Genomic DNA, 22,350 nt, shown 5'->3' on the forward strand with positions numbered 1-22,350 from the left:
CCATCTAGATTTTCTCCTATGTCTCCTTTAGTAGTTTTATACATTCGTGTCTTACATTTAAATCGATGATCTATTTTGACTTAATATTTGTGAAAAGTGTAAGATGTGTCTAAGTTCTTTTTTGCATATGAATGTCCAATTGTTCTAAAACCATTTGTTTAAGAGAGAATCATTCACACCGGTGCACCAAAACCAGGTCCAGGACCTCCAGGCCCTGCAGCCAGAAACCCCCAGGTCCGGCTCCACCCATGAGTAGACTGGCACTACCCCCAGGGCCCAGGCTCACTCATCAGTGGGCTGACACCAGCTTTAGGACACCCTGACCCAACAGCCAGCATTGTCAGAAATAAGCCCAACTCAACAGGGGGCTGACACCAGCACTAAGACCACCAGGGCCTTGCAGCCAGAGATCTTAGAACCCAGCTCTTCCCACCGGCAGGCCCATGCAAGTTTTGAGACACCCCACACCCCCACACCGAGCAGCAGGTGGATACTGGATCCAGAACTCCTGGCCCCACAACCACCCACCCAAAAACCCAACTCTGCCCACCAGTGAACCAACAATAGCCCCTGGAGCCCATGATATTTGCAGCCAGTTGCCTCCTGACCTGGCCCAGCCTACTAGAGGCATCCACACAAGGAAGGGCCTTTCAACCAACCAGACTGGGAGCTAGCCATGCCTACCAGGACACCCACAGTAGTCAGCCCACTACAATGGGAGGACCTATGCCCACAGAGGGGGCACTCACAGAGCATATAGCTCTGGTAACACAAGGGGAGTGCACTGCTGGGATGCATAGGAATCTCCTACAAAAGGCCATTTCTCCAAGTTCAGGAGACATAACCAACCTACCAGATCTATAAAAATGAAAACAGTAACATAGGCAAAATGAGGCAAGAGAGGAACATGTTCCAAATGAAGGAACATGATAAAATCCCAGCATAACTAAGTGAGACAGGCAATTTATCCAGTAGACTCCAAGACAATGATCATGAAGCTGTTCAGATAACGCAGGAGAAGCTTGGACAGAGGGAGAAGTTAGAAGTTTTTAACTTTAGAAGTTAAGTCAACTTCTAACTTCTAAAGACTTAGAAAATATAAAAAAGAACCAAATAGAGATGAAGAATACAATGACTAAAATGAATAATACCCTAGAAGGAAACAATAGTAGATTAGATGACACAAAGGAACAGATCAGTGAGATGGAAGATAGAGTAGTGGAAATCACTGAAGCTGAGCAGGAAAAAGAAAAAAGAATTTTAAAAAAATGAGGACAGTTTAAGAGCCTTCTGGGACAGCATTAAGCATGCTAACATTTGCATTATAGGAGTCCCAAAAGGAAGAGAAAGAGAAGAAATGCAAATCAAAACTACAATGAGGTATTACTTCTCACTGGTCAGAATGGTCATCATTAAAAAATCTACAATAGAGTTCCCATCGTGGGGCAGTGGAAACTAATCCAACTAGGAACCATGAGGTTGGGGGTTCAGTCCCTGGCCTTAGTGGGTTAAGGATCTGGCGCTGCCATGAGCTGTGGTGTAGGTTACAGACATGGCTCGGATCTGGTGTTGCTGTGGCTGTGGCATAGGCTGGCAGCAACAGCTCCGATTATACCCCTAGCCTGAAAACCTCCATATGCTGTGGGTGTGGTCCTAAAAGGACAAAAAAAAATCTACAAATAATAAATGTTGGAGCAGATGTGGAGAAAAGGGAACATTCCTACACTGTCGGTGGGAATGTAAATTGGTACACCCACTACAGAAAACGGTATGGAGGTTCCTCAGAAAATTGACAATAGAACTACTATATGATCCAGCAATCCCATTCCTGGGCATATACCTGGAGAAAACTGTAATTTGAAAGATAATGCACCCCAATTTTCACAGCAGTATTTACAATAGCCAAGTCATGGAAACAACCTAAATGTCCATTGCCAAGGTGAAATGGAGTTTTAACTAAAGAACAACCCCCCGCCCTTGGCTAAGAAGGCAGCTGCAAGCCTTTCCAGCTGTGCTCATCACTATGCCACCCTTCTTGTAATAATGTAACAACTGTGTGCTCTCTGTCCAAGCCAGCAGCCCTGCTAATCAGGTACCCAGCATTGCTTATCAGTTCCTCTTCTGTAACCTTGCTTGCTCAGTTTCTTAGGGAGGAACACTGTCTGCTTGGGGATTGGGGAGGTCCGGGATGCTTACATGGGAAAATCAAGACCTTGTAGTGCATAAAAGTTACTGAGAACAAAGACCTGGTGCTCAGACTCTGGAGGTGACTCCTCTGAGCCCGCACCGGTGCTGAATAAACCTTGCTTTTCCATATCTCCAAGTGCTGTTTGTCTCCTTCCGTTGCCACGGTTTTTGTGGTTTCCGCAACAAAGGGAGTAAAGATATGGTATTATATACAATGAACATTATTCACTCATAAAAAAGAATGAAATAATGCCATTTGCAGCAAAATAGATGGACCTAGAGATGATCATACTAAGTGAAATAACTCAGGCAGAGAAAGCCAAATATTATAGATATCACTTATATGTGAAACCTGTAAAAATGATACAAAGGAACTTATTTACAAAACAGAAACAGATTCACAGAATTTGAAAACGAATTTATGGTTACCAAAGGGGAAAGGTTGGAGGAGGGATGCAGTGGGAGATTGAGACTGGAATAAGCACACTATTGCATATGGAATGGAGGGTCAACAGAGACCTGCGGTATACCATAGGGCAATCTGTATTCTGTGATAATCTATATAGAAATGCATATTTATATATGTATAGTTGAGTCATTTTGCTGTATAGCAGAAATTAACACATCATTGTAAATCAACTGTATTTCAATAACATTTTTTAAACAAAAAGAGCCCTCTGGGACATCAAGCATGCTAACACTTGCATTTTAGGAATCCCAGAAGAAGAAAAAAAGGTCACAGAATATATTTGAAGACAAGATAGCTGATAAATTCCCTAACCTGGGAAAGGAAAGAGACATCCAGGTTTAAGAAGTACAGAAAGTTCTAAACAGGATTGATCCAAAGAGGGTCAAGAAACATAGTAATTACAATGGCAAAAATTAAAAATATACCATGAATATTAAAAGCAGCAATGGAAAAGCAGTAAGTTACAAACAAGAGCACTTTCATAAGGCTATCAGCTAACTTTTCAGCAGAAATACAGCAGGCCAGAAGGGAGTGGCACAATATATTTTAAATTATGAAAAGGAAAAACTACAATCAAGAATACTCTGCCCAACAGGGCTTTCATTAAGATTTGATGGAATAAAAAGTTTTACAGACAAGCGAAAGCTAAGAGTTTCTCACCACCAAAACAGCTTTACAAGAAATGTTCAAGAAAATATTCTAGGCAAAAAAGAAAAGGCCATACCTAGAAAAATGAAAATTATGAAAGGAAAAATCTCACTGGCAAAAGGAAATATACAATAAAGACAGCAAATCAACCACATATAAAGCTACTAGGAAGGTTAAGAGACAAAAGTAGTAAAATCATTTATATTCACAGTAAGTAATCAAGGAATACACAAAACAAAAAGATACAAAATATGATGTCAAAAACAGTAAACAGGAGGGGGAATAAAAGTGCAGGGTTGTTAAAATGTATTTGAACTTAAAAGACCATCAACTTAAAACAATAATGTATATATGTAGATTGCTATACATAAACCTCATGGTAACGAAAACCAAAAATCTGTAATAGATACACACACAAAAGGAGAAAGGAATCCAAATATAACACTAAAATATCATCAAATCAGGAGTTCCTGTTGTGGCGCAGCAGAAACGAATCTGACTAGGAATCATGAGGTTGAGGGTTCGATCCCTGGCCTCATTAAGTGGGTTAAGCATCTGGCATTGCCATGAGCTGTGTAGGTAGTAGGCGTGTTTTGGATCTGGTGTTGCTGTGGCTGTGGTGTAGGCCGGCAGCTACAGCTCTGAATCAACCCCTAGCCTGGGAACTTCCATATGCCGCCGGTGTGGTCCTAAAAGGACAAAAGACAAAAAAGAAAAAAAAGTCATCAAATCACAAGCAAAGAGAACAAAAGAAGAAAGGCAATAACAATGTAATATCTAAGTATGGTATCATATGGTAACTAGCCTTATCATGGTGATCATGTTTAAATGTATAAAATATTAATCGCTATGTTGTGAAGTAACATAGAATTGTTGGTTAATTGTACTTCAAAAACAAACAAACATAGCAAAAGAGATCAGATTTTTGGTTACCTGAGGTGGGGGTAAGAGGAGGGGAATTGGATGAAAGCCATCAAAAGGTACAAACTTCCAATTATAAGATAAATAAGCACTATAGTTGTAATGTAAAACATGAAAGTATAATTAACACTGAGGTATGTTATCTATGAAAGTTATTAAGAGAGTTAAGTCCTAAGAGTTTGCATCACACAAAAAAAACTTCTCAGGAGTTCCCATTGTGGCACAGCAGAAACAAATCCAACTATATCCATAGGAGGCAGGTTTGATCCCTGGCCTTGCTCAGTGGGTCAGTGATCTGGTGGTGTTGTGCACTGTGGGGTAGGTTGCAGACATGGCTAGGATCCCACATTGCACATTGCTGTAGTTGTGGCATAGGCCAGCAACTGTAGCTCCAATTGAAAAAAAAATTTTTTTCTATATTTTTAATTTTGTGTCTATGAGTTGAGTGATGGATGGCCACTAAACTTATTGCGACAATCATATTATAATGTAAGTCAAATTATTATGGTGTACCCCTTAAACTTACATAGTGCTGTGTATCAAATATATCTCAATAAAACTTGAAGAAAAAGAAAAGAATGAAAATACTATCATTACCCCATGGAATTGTCGGTTTTTTCTTCTTTATGAAGTATTTATGGTATCTACTTCTGGGTTCTCAATTCTGTTCCATTGATTTGTGCACCCATTCTTTTGACAACACCATGCTATCTGAATTATCACAGCTTTATACATAGTCTTGAAATTGAGCATCATGAGTCCTCCAACTTAGTTCTTATTTAATATTATTTTGGTTACTTTAGGTCTTTTGCCTTTCCATATAGACTTTAGAATCGTAGCTACAAAATAGCTTATTGGGGTTTTGATTGGGATTGTGTTAAATATATAGATCAATTGACACATATGGCATCTTAATATTGCCTCTTCCAATCAACAAACAAGGAATCTTTTAATTTAAATCTTCTTTGATTTATTCTTTTTTTTCTGGGTTTATTTTTTCTATGATTTTTATTTTTTTCCATTATAGCTGGTTTACAGTGTTCTGTCAATTTTCTACTGTATAGCAAGGTGACCAAGTTACACATACATGTATACATTCTTTTTTCTTACATTATCATGCTCCATCATAAGTGACCGTAGTTCCCAGTGCTATACAGCAGGATCTCATTGCTAAGGCAATAATCTACATCTGTTAACCCAAGCAATCCATCCATCCCACTCCCTCCTCCTCCCCCTTGGCAACCACAAGTCTATTCTCCAAGTCCATGAGTTTCTTTTCTATGGAAAGGTTCATTTGTGCCTTATATTAGATTCCAGATATGTGATATCATACGGTATTTGTCTTTCTCTTTCTGACTTACTTCACTCAAGATGAGTCTCTAGTTGCATCCACATTGCTGCAAATGGCATTATTTTGTTCTTTTTATGGCTGAGTAGTATTCCATTGTGTATATATATCACATCTTCCTAATCCAATCATCTGTCAATGGACATTTATGTTGTTTCTATGTCTTGGCTATTGTGAATAGTGCTGCAGTGAACATGCAGATGCATGTGTCTTTTTGAAGGAAAGTTTTGTCCAGACATATGCCTAAGAGTGGGATCGCTGGGTCATATGGTAGTTTTTTGTCTTGTTTTGTTTTTTGCTTTTTAGGGCTGCCCCTGCGACATATGGAAGTTCCCAGGCTAGGGGTCGAATCAGAGCTACAGCTGCTGGCCTATACTACAGCCACAGCAAGGCCTGATCCTTAACCCACTGAGTGAGGCCAGGGGTCAAACCCGTGTCATCACGGCCACTAGTCAGTTCATTTCCACTGCACAATGGGAACTCCTATTCTATCAGGGTTTTATAATTCTACCCATATAGATCTCATACATATTTTATGGGATTTTAATTTTTGTGTGCTATTTAAAATTATATTGTTTTTAAATTTCAAATTCCAAGAGTTTTTTCTGGTATATGCAAAATCAATTTACTTTGCATATTAATCTTGTATCCTGCAACTTTGCTATACCTTATTAGTTTCCAGAGTTGGGGAGAAGAGGTTGTTTGGGGTTTTGGCTGATTCTTTGGGATTTTCTGCATAGACAATCATGTCATCTGTGAAGAAACAAAATCTGTATATTTTTAAATCTCCTTTCTTTGTTTTGTTAAACTGACTAGAGCTTCCAGTATCACACTAACATGAATGATGAGAGAGGACCTCTTTGCCTTGTTCCTCATCTTATCGAGGGAAACATGCAGCTCATCAAGTTTGACGTTACCTTTAGGGTTTTTTTTAACGAAGATTTTATTTTTAAAGCAATTTTAGATTGACAATAAAATTAAGGGGAAAGGTATAGAGGTTTTTCCATATACCCCTTCCCATATATGCACTTTACCCCCATTTTCAATATCCCCAGCCAGAGTGATGCATTTGCTATAATTTATAAACTTGCGTTGATACATCATAATCTTCCCAAGTCCATAGTTTTCATTATGGTTTACTCTTGGTGTTATACATGCTATGGGTTTGAACAAATGTATCATGATATGTACCCATCATTATAATACCAAAGAGTATTTTCTTTGCCATAAAAATCCACCTATTATTCCCCCCATCCCCCAACCCCTGGGTAAAATTCTCATCATCTCCACAGTTTTATCCTTCCTAGAATGCTGGAGTCATACAATATATAGCCATTGTAGATTGGTTTCTTTCACTTGATAATATGCGTTTGAGGCTCCTCCATGTCTTTTCATGGCTTGATCGTTCATTTCTTTTTAGACCTGATTAATATTCCTTTGACTGGATTGTCCATGCACCTACTGAAGGACATACTAGTTGGTTGCTTCCAAGATTGGGCAGTTTGGAATAAAGCTGCTATAAACATCCATGTCAGGTTTTTGTGTGGACATAAGTTCTCAACTCCTAATGGTAAATACCAAACAGTGTGATTGCTCGATGGTATGATAAGAATATGTTTAGGTTTTAGTACAAAACCACCAGACTGTCTTCCCAAGTGAATGTACCATTTTGCATTCCCACCAGCAATGAATGAAAGTTTCTGTTGTTCCACATCTTCACCAGCATTTGATGCTGTCAGTGTTCCAGATTTTGCTCATTTATATAGGTACATAGCGTATTACCCAGACGATATATGAATTGGAGCATCTTCTCATATGCTTATTACTATCTGTACATCTTCTTTGTTAAGGTCTCTCTTAAAGCGTTTGGCTCATTTTTTAATCCAGTTGTTTGTTTTTCTATTGGTGAGTTTTAAGAATTCTCTGTATAGTTTGGATAACAGGTTTTTTGTTTTGTGTGTGGTTTTTTTTTTTTTTTTTTTTTTTTTTTTTTTTTTTTGTCTTTTTGCCATTTCTTGGGCCACTCCCACGGTATATGGAGGTTCCCAGGCTAGGGGTCAAATCGGAGCTATAGCCACCAGCCTACGCCAGAGCCACAGCAACGCGGGATCCGAGCCGTGTCTGCAACCTACACCACAGCTTACGGCAACACCGGATCCCTAACCCACTGAGCAAGGCCAGGGTTCGAACCCGCAACCTCATGGTTCTTAGTTGGATTCGTTAACTACTGCACCACAATGGGAACTCCTGGATAACAGGCCTTTATCAGACATGTCTTTTACACATAATCTCTCCCCGGCCATGGTTTATCTTCTCATTCTCTTGACATTGTCATTTAGTTTACTAATTTTAATGAAGTCTAGCTTAGCAATTATTTCTTTCAGGGCTGTGCTTTTGGTGTTATATCTAAAAGATCATCACAATACTCAAGGTCACCTAGTTTTTCTCCTATGTTATCTTCCACAAGTTTTAAGTTTGGCATTTTACATTTAAGTCTGTGACCTATTTTTAATCAATTTTTGTGAAAGGTATAAGGTCTAGATTGTTTTTCTGAATGAGGATATGCAGTTGTTCTAACAGATTTTATGGAAAAGACGACCATCTTTGGTCCATTGTATTGCCTTTGCACGTTTGTCAAAAATCGGTTGGCTGTATTTATGTGGACCCTCTATTTGGTTCCATTGATCTATTTGTCTATGTTTTTCACCAGCACCATATTGTCTTGAAGCCAGGTAATGTTAGTCATCTAAATTTGCTCTTCTTTTTCAACATTGTTTGGCTATTCTGGATCTTCTGTCTCTCTCCATATAAACCTTAGAATCTGTCAATATCCACAAAATAACTTGCTGAGATTTTGATTGGAATTGCACTGAATTTATAAATCAAGTTGGGAAGAACTGACATCTTGACAGTACTGAGCCTTCCTGTACATGAATATGGAGTATATCTCCATTTATTTAGCACTTCTTTGATTTTGTTCATTATAGTTTCGTGGGTTTCTCATGCACATCTTATACAGATTTTTTTAAATTTATGCCTAAGTATTTCCTTTGTGGGAGGGAATGTAAATGATGTTGTATTTTTTATTTCAAATTCCATTTGTTCATTTCTGATATATAATAAGGCAATTGACTTTTGTGTATTAAATATGTATCCTGCAACCTTCTATAATAACTTATCAATTCCAATAATTTTGTCAATTCTTTTGGATTTTCTACATAAATGTTCAAGTTCCCTTTGAATGGAGACAGTTATGTCTTCCTTCCCAACCTATATATCTTTTATTTCCTTTTGTCTTACTGCACTGGCTAGAACTTCCAGACATTATTGTCAAAAAGGAATGATGAGGAGTTCCTGTGCTGGCTCTGTGGTAATAAACACAACTAGTGTCCACGAGGATGCGGGTTTGATCCCTGGCCTCACTCAGTGGGTTAATGTCTGACATTGCCATGAGCTATGGTGTAGGTCACAGATGCAGCTCAGATCTGGCATTGCTGTGGCTGTGGTGTAGTCTGGCAGCTGCAGCTCCATTCTACCCCTAGCCTGGGAACTTCCATATGCTGAGGGTGTGGCCCCAAAACGACAAAAAAAAAAAAAAAAAAAGAAGAAGAAGAAGTAGTGAGAAGGGACATCCTTGCCTTGAATCTGATCTTAGTGGGAAAGCTTCAAGTTTCTCAACATTAAGTATGATGTTAGCTGTAGACTTCTTGTAGACACTCTCATCAAGTTGAGGAAGTTCCCCTCTTTTCCTAGTTTACAAAGAGTTATTTTTATCATGCACAGGTGTCAGGCCGTAGGTTTTTTATGCATATTCTTCACCAAATTGAGGAAATCACTCTATTACTGAATTTTTTTTTTTTTTGTCTTTTTGCTATTTCTTTGGGCCGCTCCCACGGCATATGGAGGTTCCCAGGCTAGGGGTTGAATCGGAGCTGTAGCCACAGGCCTACGCCAGAGCCACAGCAACGCGGGATCCAAGCCGCGTCTGCAACCTACACCACAGCTCACGGCAACGCCGGATCGTTAACCCACTGAGCAAGGGCAGGGACAAACCCGCAACCTCATGGTGCCTAGTCGGATTCATTAACCACTGCGCCACAACAGGAACTCCCTATTACTGAATTTTTGCTGAATTTTTATCATGAATGCATGTTGGATTTTGTCAAAAGCTTTTTTTGTAGCAACCGATATATGATTTTTATTCTTTAGCCTATTAATGTGGTAGATTATATCAATTAATTTTCAATGTTGAACCACACTTGTACACTTGGAATAAATCTCACTTAGTTGTGGTGTATCATTCATTTTTGGATTAATTTTGCATCTATGTTCATGAGAGTTATTGCTCTGTAGTTCTCTTTTCCTGTAGTGTCTTTCTCTAGTTTTGGTGTTCGGGTACTGTTGGCTTCATAGAACAAGTTTAGAAGTGTTTCCTCTATTTCTCTTTTCTGAAACAGATTGTGGAGAATAAGTATTATTTTTCCTTAAATGTTTGGTGTAATTCACCAAACTATCTGAGTTTGACTCTTTTTCTCCTTTCTTTCTAGAAGGCTATTATTGATTCGGTTTTTTAATGACATAAGGTAATTTAGACTGTTTCCTCTGATATCTGGTTGTTTGTGTCTTTCAATAATTTTTTCATTTCATCTAAGTGATCAAATTAGTGGGCACAGAGGTGTCGATAGTATTCCTTTGTTATCCTTTTATCAGTAGTGATGATCTCTCTTTTATTAGAAAATTGCATCTTTCTTTTTGTCCTGCTTAGTCAGATTAGATCTTTATTGCTTTTATTGACTGATTTTCACCAACTTTTGGCTTTGGTGATTTTCTCTATTGTTTTTCTGTTTCCAATTTTATTGATTTCTGCTCTAATTTCTATTATTTATTTTCCTCTGCTTGCTTCAGGCTTAAACTGTTCTTCTTTTTCTAGTTTCCTAAAGTGGACACTGGGATTACTGATTTTAGAACTTTCTGTTTTTCTAATATATGCATTTAATGCTATAAAAGTCCCCCTAAATACTATTTTTGATGAATCTCAAAAATTTTAATAAGTTGTATTTTCACTTTCAGTTAGTTCTAAACATTCTAAATTTTTTCATGCCATACTTCTTTGACCCATGGGTTATGTAGAAGTGTGCTGTTTAATTTCCAAATATTAGGGGAATATTCCTTTCTATCTTTCTGCTACTTTTAGAAATTAAAAATTGGCCATACAGTGTTACAGATCTATACAATTTATCAAGCCAGTCAGAAATTATTTTAGAGTAGCATGGCTCTTGGTGAGTTCATGTTAGATAAGCTTTACATCGAGATCATCCTAAGAAAATTCCACTGAATTACTTTATATAAGATGACGAAGCTGGCAGTAAATGCCCATAAGACCCTGAACACCTTCCATGTGCCACATACAACCCAGAGTGCCATGGCCACAAAGGGATCATTCAATATGATCATTAATTTTAAAAGATCCTGATATTTCCGCTTCATAGACAACAATACACCTGCAGTTCAGCAGACCAGCCCTTGGCCAGGATGAAGAAAGATCAGATTTCTCATAGCTTGTTTTCTGAGTACATTCCACTTTCCTCCTTACCACAGGAAATTTCAAACAATAAGAAAAGGAAAAGCAAATAAATTAGAGAAAAGAAGAAGTAGCTATGACATAGTAAAACAACAACAAAGTGAGTCTCTTCTTGATCACATAAAATCTGCTTTAAACTTGCCAAGTGGGCTAAATTTTTAGTCTTTAATTACAAATACTGTTACCAACAGAGTTATTACAAGGAACTACCTTCTGTGCCATGACAGTATTGAGTTTAAGTTCCATAATCAACATCATAAATAATTAGTATTGCTTTCTCTCCATCTCCTTACTAATTGGTAATGGGGTTTGGAAATCTCACCCCCAGTCTTGGATCCTGTCTTATTATAACAGATATGACTAGTTATTAAAAGGGTCTCATACACCACCTCCAGCTTCATCTCAACAGATACAAACTTCATTTCAAAATCACCTACTTCCACATGATCTCTGGTACTTTTAACAACTGTCACAATAGTTCAGTTTGAAAGTACTAATCCTTAGATTCATGTTTCCAATGTCAAATAATATACATCACTTTTTCCTGGCTATCAGACTTCCACTCCTTCTGTAAATCTTAAACTGAGGATTTTTAGGAATCTTCTAGAAGCCACTTACTTCTGATTCTTCAAAACCCTTTTCTACCCCCTACTTTACTACTGACCTTTTAAAAATATGTATGTGTTTACTGGGTCAGGCTGTAAACTGCATTTCATACTGTAAGTCATAGTAAAAATTAAATGCGGGAGTTCCCTTCATGGCTCAGTGATTAATGAATCTGACTGGGAACCATGGGGTTGCGGGTTCAATCCCTGGCCTTGCTCAGTGGGTTAAGGATCCGACGTTGCCGTGAGCTGTGGTGTAGGTCACAGATGCAGCTCAGCTGGTGTTGCTGTGGCTCTTGCGGAGGCCAGCAGCTACAGCTCCGATTTGACCCCTGGCCTGGGAACCTCCATATGCTGTGGGTGTGGCCCTAGAAAAGGCAAAAAGATAAATAAATAAATAAATAAAAATAAAATAAAATAAAATAAATATGGAAGCCATTGACTTAATCTGACTCCGTAATTGCTTTTCTCCACCTACCAGGGCACTTCCATTTTGGTCCATCATCAGCAATACCTTCATGCCCTTAACCTCCTCTGAAAATTCTCTTCACCTCTTTGCTCAAGGTGAAACTTAAAAACACTGGTCTCAACAGCAAAAATGCCAACCACCCAATTGAAAAAAGGGCAAAAGACCTGAATAGACATTTCTCCAAAAAAGACATATAGATGGCCAACAAGCACATGAAAAAATGCTCAACATCATTATTAGAAAAATGCAAATCAAAGCTACCATGAGATACCACCTCACACCAGTCAGAATGGCCATCATTAATAAGTCCACAAAATAACAAATGCTAGAGAGGGTATGGAGAAAAGGGAACCCTCCTACACTGTTGGTGGGAATATAAAATGGTACAACCACTATGAAGAACAGTATGGAGGGACCTTAGAAAAGTAAATATAGAACTACCATATGACCCAGCAATCCCACTCCTGGGCATATATCCAGACAAAACTTTGCTTGAAAAAGACATGTTCAGGGAGTTTCCCGTCATGGGGCATTGGTTAATGACTCCAACTAGGAACCATGAGGTGGCGGGTTCAATCCCTGGCCTTGCTCAGTGGGTTAAAGATCCGGCATTGCTGTGAGCTGTGGTGTAGGTCACAGACACAGCTCGGATCCCACACTGCTGTGGCTCTGGCATAGGCCAGTGGCTATAGGTCCAATTAGACTCTTAGCCTGGGAGCCTCCATATGCCACTGGAAGCTGCCCTAGAAAAGGCAAAAGAAAAAGACATGTTCATTGCAGCGCTATCTATTCACAATAGCCAAGACAGAAACAACCTAAATGTCCATCAACAGATGACTGGATTAAGAAAATGTAGTATATATACACAACGGAATACTACTCAGCCATAAAAAATATCAAAATAATGCCATTTGTGGCAACATGGATGGGACTACAGAAGAGAAAGACAAATACCATATGATATCATTTATATCTGGAATCTAATATATGGCACAAATGAAACTTTCCACAGAAAAGAAAATCATGGACATGGAGAACATACTTGTGGTTGTCAAGGTGGAGGGTGAGGGAGGGGATGGACTGGGAATTTGGGGTTAATAGATGCAGACTATTGCCTTTGGAATGGATAAGCAATGAGATCCTGCTGTATAGCACTGGGAACTATATCTCATTACTTATGATGGAGCATGATAATGTGAGAAAAAAGAATGTATACATGTATATGTGACTGGGTCACCTTGCTGTACAGTAGAAAATTGACAGAACACTGTAAATCAGCCATAATGGAAAAAATAAAAATCATTATATATAAAAAAAAAAAACACCGTCTCATAAACAGAACTGTGGCAAGGATAGACATCATTAGATATGCTCCAAACAGGAAACATTCTGCTGTATCTTGAGCTTCACTGGCCCTGAAAAGAGTAATTGTGTACTCATATTTTTTTTGGCTGCACCCATGGCATGCAAAAATTCTCAGGCCAGAGGCTGAACCCACACCATAGCAGCAACCCAAGCCACAACAGTGACAATGTCAGATCCTTAACCTGCTGAGCCACTAGGGAATGGCCATCATTAATAAGCCCACAAATAACAAATTCTGGAGAGAAAATGGAACACTCCTAGACTGTTGGTGGGAATGTAAATTGGTGCAGCCACTATGGAAAATAGTATGGAGGTTCCTTTAAAAATAGGAGTTCTGGTTGTGGCTCAGTAGTAACAAACCTGAGTACTATCCATGAGGACTTGGGTTCGGTCCCTGGCCTCGTTCAGTGAGTTAAGGATCTGGCATTGCTGTGAGCTGTGGTATAGATCACAGATGCAGCTTAGATCTGGCATTGCTGTGGCTGTGGCATAGGCCAGAAACTGCAGCTCCAATTTGACCCCTAGCCTAGGAACTTCCAGATGCCACAAGTGTGGCCCTAAAAGACAAAACTAAATAAATAAATAAATAATAAAAACAGAGTTACCAAATGATCCAGCAATACCACTCCAGGGCATATATCCAAAGAAAGCTATAATTCAAAAAGATACATGTACTCCAATAGCAGCACTATTCACAATATCCAAGACATGGAAACAACCTAAATGTCCATTGACAGATGAATGGATAAAGAAGATGTGACATACAAACACACACACACACACACACACACACACACACACACACACACACACACTGGAATATTACTCATCCATGAAAAAGAATGAAATAATGCCACTTGCAGCAACATAAGGGACCTAGAGATTATCATACTAAGTGAAGTAAGTCAGATAAAGACAAATATTACATACCTGTGGAATCTTAAAAAATGGTATAAATAACTTATTTACAAAATAGAAACAGACCCACAGACAGAGAAAACAAATTTATATAACAAAGGGGAATGGGGGGAGGGATAAATTAGGAGAATGGGATTAACAGATACACACTACCATATATAAAAATAGACAAATAACAAGGATTTACTATACAGCACAAAGAACTATATTTCATATCTTGTCATAACCTATAATGGAAAAGAATATACACACACATAATTGAATCACTTTGCTATATATCTGAAAGTAACACAATGTTGTAAGTAAACTATACTACAATTTTAAAAAATCAATTAGCCATAGATGTATGGGGACTCTCTTTGGTCCCCTTGAGTGATGGGGAGCTCACTTCCTCTAAAGTCAACTCCCTCCATATTGTAGTTTTCCTAAAATGGAGCCAAAATCTGCCTTCCCTTGACCCTTCCCTGTTATTTTCTGTTCTCTCTTTGGAGAACTTCTCCTCCCTCTGGCTCCCCAAACCTGAGGGATTTGATGGATCAGCTGTTCCATTCCTCCACTCCCCTACTTCTTCAGTCTGCTTTTCTCCACGGGAGGAAGGAAATAATATTCATTAAGCACCTACTATATAGTCAAGCTCCTGCATTTTCTCACTTCATGCTCATTACCAGCCAAAGAAGTAAGTACAATTATCCCCATTTTATAGATGAGAAAATAGGCTCCAAAAGGCTCCCACCTGAGGTCATATAACCAGACTCCAAAACTCACGTCTTTTCTAATATACCAGGTTAAACCTTGCCAGTTTTTTTTTTTTTTTTTTTTTTTTCCCCACTTCTACCAGAAACACAGTTCTGAGTTTGTTTTGCATGCGAAAAGGTAGAGGTCAGTCTCTTCAGAGGTTTTTTAAAAAAAAAAAAGGAATCCAAAGAAGACACAGCCAACCATGAATCAGAGCTGAGATTAGCACCCAGGCTACCAGATACAGAGGAGTGTAAAGGGTTTAGCCAGATTATAATTCTCCTTTCTAGCTGTGTGTACTTGAGCAAGTCAGGTTGCTCTCTGAGCTTCCATTTCCTCATCTATGAAATGTTTACAGATGCTAAAATTGGAATTTTATTCAAAATAGCCAACCAAGTACACACTGAAACCATCCATCCCATTCCAAACACTTAGAAATGACAGGAAAACACTAATATGAGCAAGGGACCATAGCAGAGGTACTCAATGACAAAGGTTGAAGCCATCACCCACCCATGGGAGGCTGTGACCAATGCAGTAGCACCTAATAGGTAAGACCAGGAGTTCCCATTGTGGCTCAGCGGAACGAATCTGACTAGCATCTATGAGGATACAGGTTTGATCCTTGGCCTCTCTCAATGGGTTAAGGATCTGGCATTGCTGTGAGCTGTGGTGTAGGTCAAAGATGCAGCTCAGATCCTATGTTGCTGTGGCTGTGGTGTAAGCCATCAGTTACAGCTCTGATTCGACCCCTAGGCTAGGAACCTCTATGTGCCACAGGCACAGCCCTAAAAAAAAAAAAAAAAAAAAAAAAAAGATGAGACCACATGGTCTTATACAGCCCTGACCAGGTAGGTGCACATGGGAAAAATACCCAGAAGCAATGATGGATTCACAACTTCTTCACCAAGTTCAAGTTCCCACAAACTTCCCAACTAGAGGAATTTACATCTGAGGAAACAGAGAAACAATAGAAAACCATCTAAAATTGGCTTCACATCATATATATTAAATCACTCAAACAGATAAAGGAAGGAATAACTGCCATAAAACAAAAAACAAGAGAACATGAAACAAAAACAGGCAGATATAAAAGAGTTCAGAGTTAGATTTAAAAAGTACACTTGCTAAAATAAAAAACTCAGTAGATAGGGAAATGGACCCAGAGCTGGAAAGGAATTCAACAAGGTCATATCAGATTTCAGTGGCAGATACAGAACTAGAACCAAGGCTGGACTCAGGAGTTAGGTTCTCTGAGGAGAAAGGATGTTCTGTTTTCCTCTCCCTCTTTCTTGTTTCTCTTATTTCTCCCTGAAGTGTAAAGCACTAAATTCCACAGGCCTTTCTAGTTGAGAGACAGGGCTTCTACTCCTTGCTGGGCAGGGTGAGACAATGGGTTTTTCTTTGAGGTGAAGAATTAGCAAGACCTTTCCTCTGGAAACTGAATTAAATTAAACAGAATTTTAGTGTGAAGAGAAGTTGGTTGAGCGAAGCCGAGAAATGCAACCAATGGAATTGCCTCTTCCATATTGGTCACTGGATGCTTGGTTTGTGTCTAAACTGAGCCTCAGTTTCCTCATCTGGAAAATAGGTATAACGGTCCCCGCCACAGCACATGTTCTGGTTTCCAAAAGTATATTCTTTCCCCTCCAAATGCTGTTCCTTCTATCTGGAACACTCTTTCCTCACTTCTCCCCCAGGCAAATCTCACTCATCTATGGGGGTCTCAGTTGAGATGTTACTTCCTACAAGAAGCCCACCAGATTGATCCCCTCTCAGCTAGGTCAGGAGCCTCTTCTGGACCACCAGGACCCCATGGGCTTCCATCATCACAGCAGTGATTACCCTGGTCTGTGTCTCCCATAACACACATCTCCAGAAAAGGCACAGGATAAATAGAGTAGGAAAAAATATTTGGAAAAAGAGGCGAGTCTGTGTGGTGTTGGGACCACACAGAAAGAGGGGTGGAAGTCTAGGTGGGGGTTAGCATTTGAAAGAACATTCTAAGAATTCCAGCGGCTGCCTTTGGAGATAATGAGCTTCTCATCATAGGAAGTTATGCAAGGAGATGGGAGAAACTGCTTCCTTCAGCCCTCTCTCCAGGGCTTGTCTGGTACCCTCTGCCACAAGCTCTTCCATGTGCCTTGTATCCCCTCCTCTTGCTCAGAAGGCTGCCCAGAAGGATTAGGGAAAGGGGTTGTTCTCACAGCTTTGGGTAGTCCAGCCCATTCCTCGGAGGCCCTCGGGGCCCTGACTCTCACTCTGAGAAGGCTCCTGGCACATGAAAGCCTTGGAACAGGTCCCACCTAGGTTCAGCCAACACAACCTTGGCCATGACAGCAGACAGCATGCAGGGGCCAAGTATGTAGTGCAGGCCGGTCTGTGCTCAGAGCCCTGTGTGTGCCCAGCCCCAGTGGTTTCCGCCTCAATCAGAGTGAAGTCAAAACCCTGCACACTCTGCCCCTGGTATCGGCATGGAAGGCTGGTTCCTCTCCTGATGCCCACAACCCTTTCTGTCCCCAAGAAAGTGCCTGCTCCCGCCCAAAGTATATGGTCTCCAGGAGAGTGCCTGCACCTGCCCAAAGTGTGTGGTTGAAGCCTCCCTGACCCAACAGACCCACGCTTGTCCAAGCCCCCTCTGACTTGGTCTTAACATTCAAGGGAAGAAAGAAGCCTGATCAAGCGTCTGACACAGAGCATCCAGCCTTTCTGTCCCACATGAACCAATGATTCCAGCTCCAGGGCCAGTCTTCAGAGCAGAGGATCCCATCTCTTCCCCTGTGAGCAGGCCAAAGCCCCCAAAGACCTGCTGCAGCTGATCTATACATATATATATATACAGGTGCTCAATACATGTTTGAGTGCAAGTGAGAAGTGCAGATGGAGAGAGCAAGATGGGAACAGAAAAATGTGGACAGAGAGTAAAACAGAAAGGCAACAGGAAGAAGGATAGATGGGGGGAGCTGACCTCAACTACCTATACCCCAAGTCACCTCCACTCACAACACCCAGACTCCAGCAGACAACAGCCAGAGGTCTGTAAGCACTAGCCACCTGCAACACATGCTCACCCAGTACCTCTGCAGCTGGAACTCCCCAACAGTCATCCCAGACCCCAGCCAGCAACTGTGGGGAACAGAGCCCCACAAGAGCCAGATTCTCCAAGCCATAGACAACCACTGACCTCAACAGCCAAGGACAACCACTGACCTCCCAAAGCCAAGGACAACCACTGACCTCAACAGCCAAGGACAACCACTGACCTCCCAAAGCCAAGGACAACCACTGACCTCAACAGCCAAGGACAACCACTGACCTCCCAAAGCCAAGGACAACCACTGACCTCAACAGCCAAGGACAGCCACTGACCTCCCAAAGACAAGGACAACCACTGACCTCCCAACAGCCAAGAACAATCAATGACCCCTCAACAGCCCAGCCCAGGAACAACACATGCACCAGCCCATGGAACTAGAGCCTTGTACCAGCACAACTACCCCAGATCTTTACAACTGCTTCCCCACAACAGTCAGACCCCACAGCAAAGCTGGATTCCCCAGTAACAAGCCCAGGAACAACTACCCCTAGAACCACAGGATAACCAGACCCTCCCTGGCCTCCAAAACACTCTCTTCCAAGCCCTTGAGCACACCCCACCCCCAGCCAATGGTCACATAAGGACCAAAGACGATACAGCCTTTGCAGAGGTGCGTGTCGCCTAGGCTTGGCATTCAATTAGTGTCAAGAAGCCATGCTGGCAGCATCAGCAGCTGCAGTGTGTAAGCAGCTGAGCCAAGGACAGGGCGGGGGGTGTGGGGGGCAAAGAAATAGGAAGGAGGTCAGAGCCTGGTAATGGGAAAGAGAAGAGATGAGGGAAGAGGCCCACAGGGAGCAGGTGGCCGCGAGGGGCAGCTGGTCCCAGGAAAGACCTTTCCAAAATGGACCTCTGCACTGGGGTCTGAGGCTCATAGGGCAGCTGTGCTCAGCACCTGGCCCTGGGCAGCACCCCTGTTCCCCCTCTCAGGGCCCTGTGGTCAGAGAAGGAGAAACCAAAAAGGAGGAGAGAGGAGGGACCTCCAGGGCTGAGAAGCTCAAGGATAGGGGTCAAATGAGACACAGTGACAGCAGTGGATGGAGAGATAGGGGTGGAGACCACGAGGACAGAGAGAGACACAGAGAGACATAGGAAGAGGTGGAGGGGAGGAGGCTGTAAGGGACTTAAGACTATCACAGACAAACAGAGATAGAGCAGAGGGGGGAAGACAAGGACAAGGAGACAGAGGACGTGGACACACAGGAAGAGAGGCTGAAATGTGTGGGGGAAGACAATGCTGGATGCCACTCCAAGGACCCCCCACGAGCCCCCGAATGCCAGCAGGCTCGGCCAGGTCCCTACCTGCACACAGGGCTTTGCCCCGGCTGTATGTCATGAGTCCTGTGAGCCCCATGTGGCCTCCAAGCTCCTTATGTCTCAGGGAGTCACCATCACTGCCATAAAGGTGACATCTGGGCTCCACCTGCAGCTCACAGTTTCCCAGAGAGGACTGACCCCCCCCACACACACCTCCTTCCAGCAACACACACACCTGGTGTCTTCCCAGGGACCCGCTGCCAGAGGCTGGCTCAGGCTCAGGGGAGGTCACCAGAGTGCAAACAGCCCCACCTAGGAGGGTGCAGAGATCAGGAAGACCCTCTGGTCCAGCTACTGGGGACCCACGAAGGAAGTGTAGGTTGGCCAAAGCCAGAGACTTCTGGTCCCTGGAGGGCAGGAAGAAGGGGCAGCCTTTCTTACAACCCAAGACACTCCCCTGTTCAAATATCTATGGCTCCCCAGCGCCTTTCCAGTTTTCTAATTCCTTGTCCTGGATTTACCTTCTCTTTCTGGCCAACCCATCCAAAGAAACTGAGGCAGAGAGAGATTAAGTAACTTTCCCCCAGGAACTTACTCATACATGAAGTATGAGTTTTCCTTGTGGACATTAGGAAAATGGGGATGAAAATAATTCCAGGCAGAGGGAACAGTAATGCAAAAGCCCAGAGGTAAGAGTATGGATATGTTTGGGGAACACTGGAAGAGGACCAGCAGATCAGAGCTGCTGGTAGGAAAGATCCTTCAAGTGGTTCTGGAGCAAAGGGATTACAGAGGACAGAACTGGGGTGGGGTGGGGAGCTGTGAGCTCAGGGAGGAGCCTGGGATCCTGCTCCAGGCAAAGACATCCAGAACTAGGGCTGATGGCAAGAGCCAGGTTTGAAATGCTGAGTATCTTGGCTTGGGGAACACTGCCACATGGTGGCATTTATGTGAAACTGCACCCTCTTTCATTGGTTCTTCAATCATTTATTCCCAAAGTAAAGCCTTCTCAGTGTTTGACACTCAGAGCAGATCACTTTTAACACCCCCTTCCCTTAAAATATATTACTATTACTTTTTGCTTTTTAGGGCCATGCCTGTACCATATGGAAGTTCCTAGGCTAGGGGTCGACTGCCGGCCTACACCACAGCCACAGCAATGCCAAATCCTAGGCGAGTCTGCAACCTACACCACAGCTCACCGTAATGCTGGATCCTTAACCCATTGAGTGAGACCAGGAATCAAACCCGCATCCTCATGGTTACTAATCAGGTTGGTTACAGCTGAGCCACGACCGACTGCAACTCCTAAAATAAACTGTTTTTAAGCAATAAGCATAACATGAAACAAATAATGATGATCATAAAAGAAATGAATACAGTGAAAATGTTTCCCTTCTGATATAATATTTTATGTAACAATGTAAATAACTGTCCAGTAACTAAGTCAATTTTAATATAAATGAAATGCCTACAAACAGCACAATTTGAGAAGCCACAAAACAGTAGCACTGATATAATATTCTTTCTTGATTCATTCACTAGTTTTAAAATAATTAATTTAAAAACAATGTTTGCATTCAATGATGTTATTCAAATTCAGTACAACAGTTAGCTTATGAACTAATAAGTACATTTACCAACTAAAAATACCACACTGCTTGCAAAGTTTTCACTGTTTTAAATTTTAAACACAAGTAACTTCCAAGCAGCCGTTCAGAATGACAAAATGGAAGTAATTCGAATTTGTGTCTTTTTCTTTACAATTGCTGTGCTCTCCTATTTTTTTCTTTTTTGGTCCCTGCTGCACCGGTGGCATATGGAAGTTCCTGGTCCAGGGACCAAATCTGAGCCATAGCTGTGGCAATGCTGGATCCTTAACCCACTGCACAACAGTGGGAACTCCACTCCTTGTCTGGTTTGGGGTTTGTTTTTTAATGGGCACACTGCGGGCACATGGAAGTTCCTGGACCAGGGACTGAATCCTAACTGCAGCTGTGGCCCACACCACACCTTTGGCAAATCCAGATCTCACAACCTACTGAAACCCAGATGGAACAGGGGGACCCAAGCTGCTGCCCTCGGATTCCCAATCCACTGCACCACAACAGGAACTCCCTCCTGGTCTGTTTTGGGTCTAAACGCAGGATTATATCATCTGGTAGGGCTTGAAGACCCTCAAATAATTCTAAGCCATTAGATTTACTCTCCAAACACAGACCTGAGAGTGGGTGTACCTTGGGGTTCTCTGAAATAACTTCCTGGTAGAACATAAAATTCATTAAAGAATATGTTAATATGAAGCTTACATGGAAACTGTTAAAACTCTTAAATGGTCAAATCAGAGTAGGGTCTGTACCTAAGTTAATCATCCCAGTGTCAATTTCCGGTTTCGACAATGCACTCACGTGCTGCGGTCTCCTCTTGGCATCACCAGTCTCACAATCCGGCTCCACACAACAGCAAAAGCCCCAGTTCCTCCCCCCTCCCCCAGTTCTAAAGAACAGCACCCCACCTTCTTGAGCTCCACAAATAAAAAATCTGCCTTCCCAGAAGGCCCAGGAAATCTCCCTGCCCCTCCCTGGCTCTGAGTGGGTTGCCTAGACACTCGAGAGCCAAGGGCCCTCCAGGCCGCTAGGAGGAGGCATTGATGGGAACTGGGGATGGGGTCAAGTGCAGCTGAGGAAGGGGGAGCAAGTCCAGAAAAGAAATGCAGGGACCTGGCTCCATCTCACCAGACCTGTTGGGTTCTG

The sequence above is a fragment of the Sus scrofa genome, chromosome 3 (genome assembly GCF_000003025.6).
Source record: "Sus scrofa isolate TJ Tabasco breed Duroc chromosome 3, Sscrofa11.1, whole genome shotgun sequence".
Lineage (NCBI taxonomy): Eukaryota > Metazoa > Chordata > Mammalia > Artiodactyla > Suidae > Sus > Sus scrofa.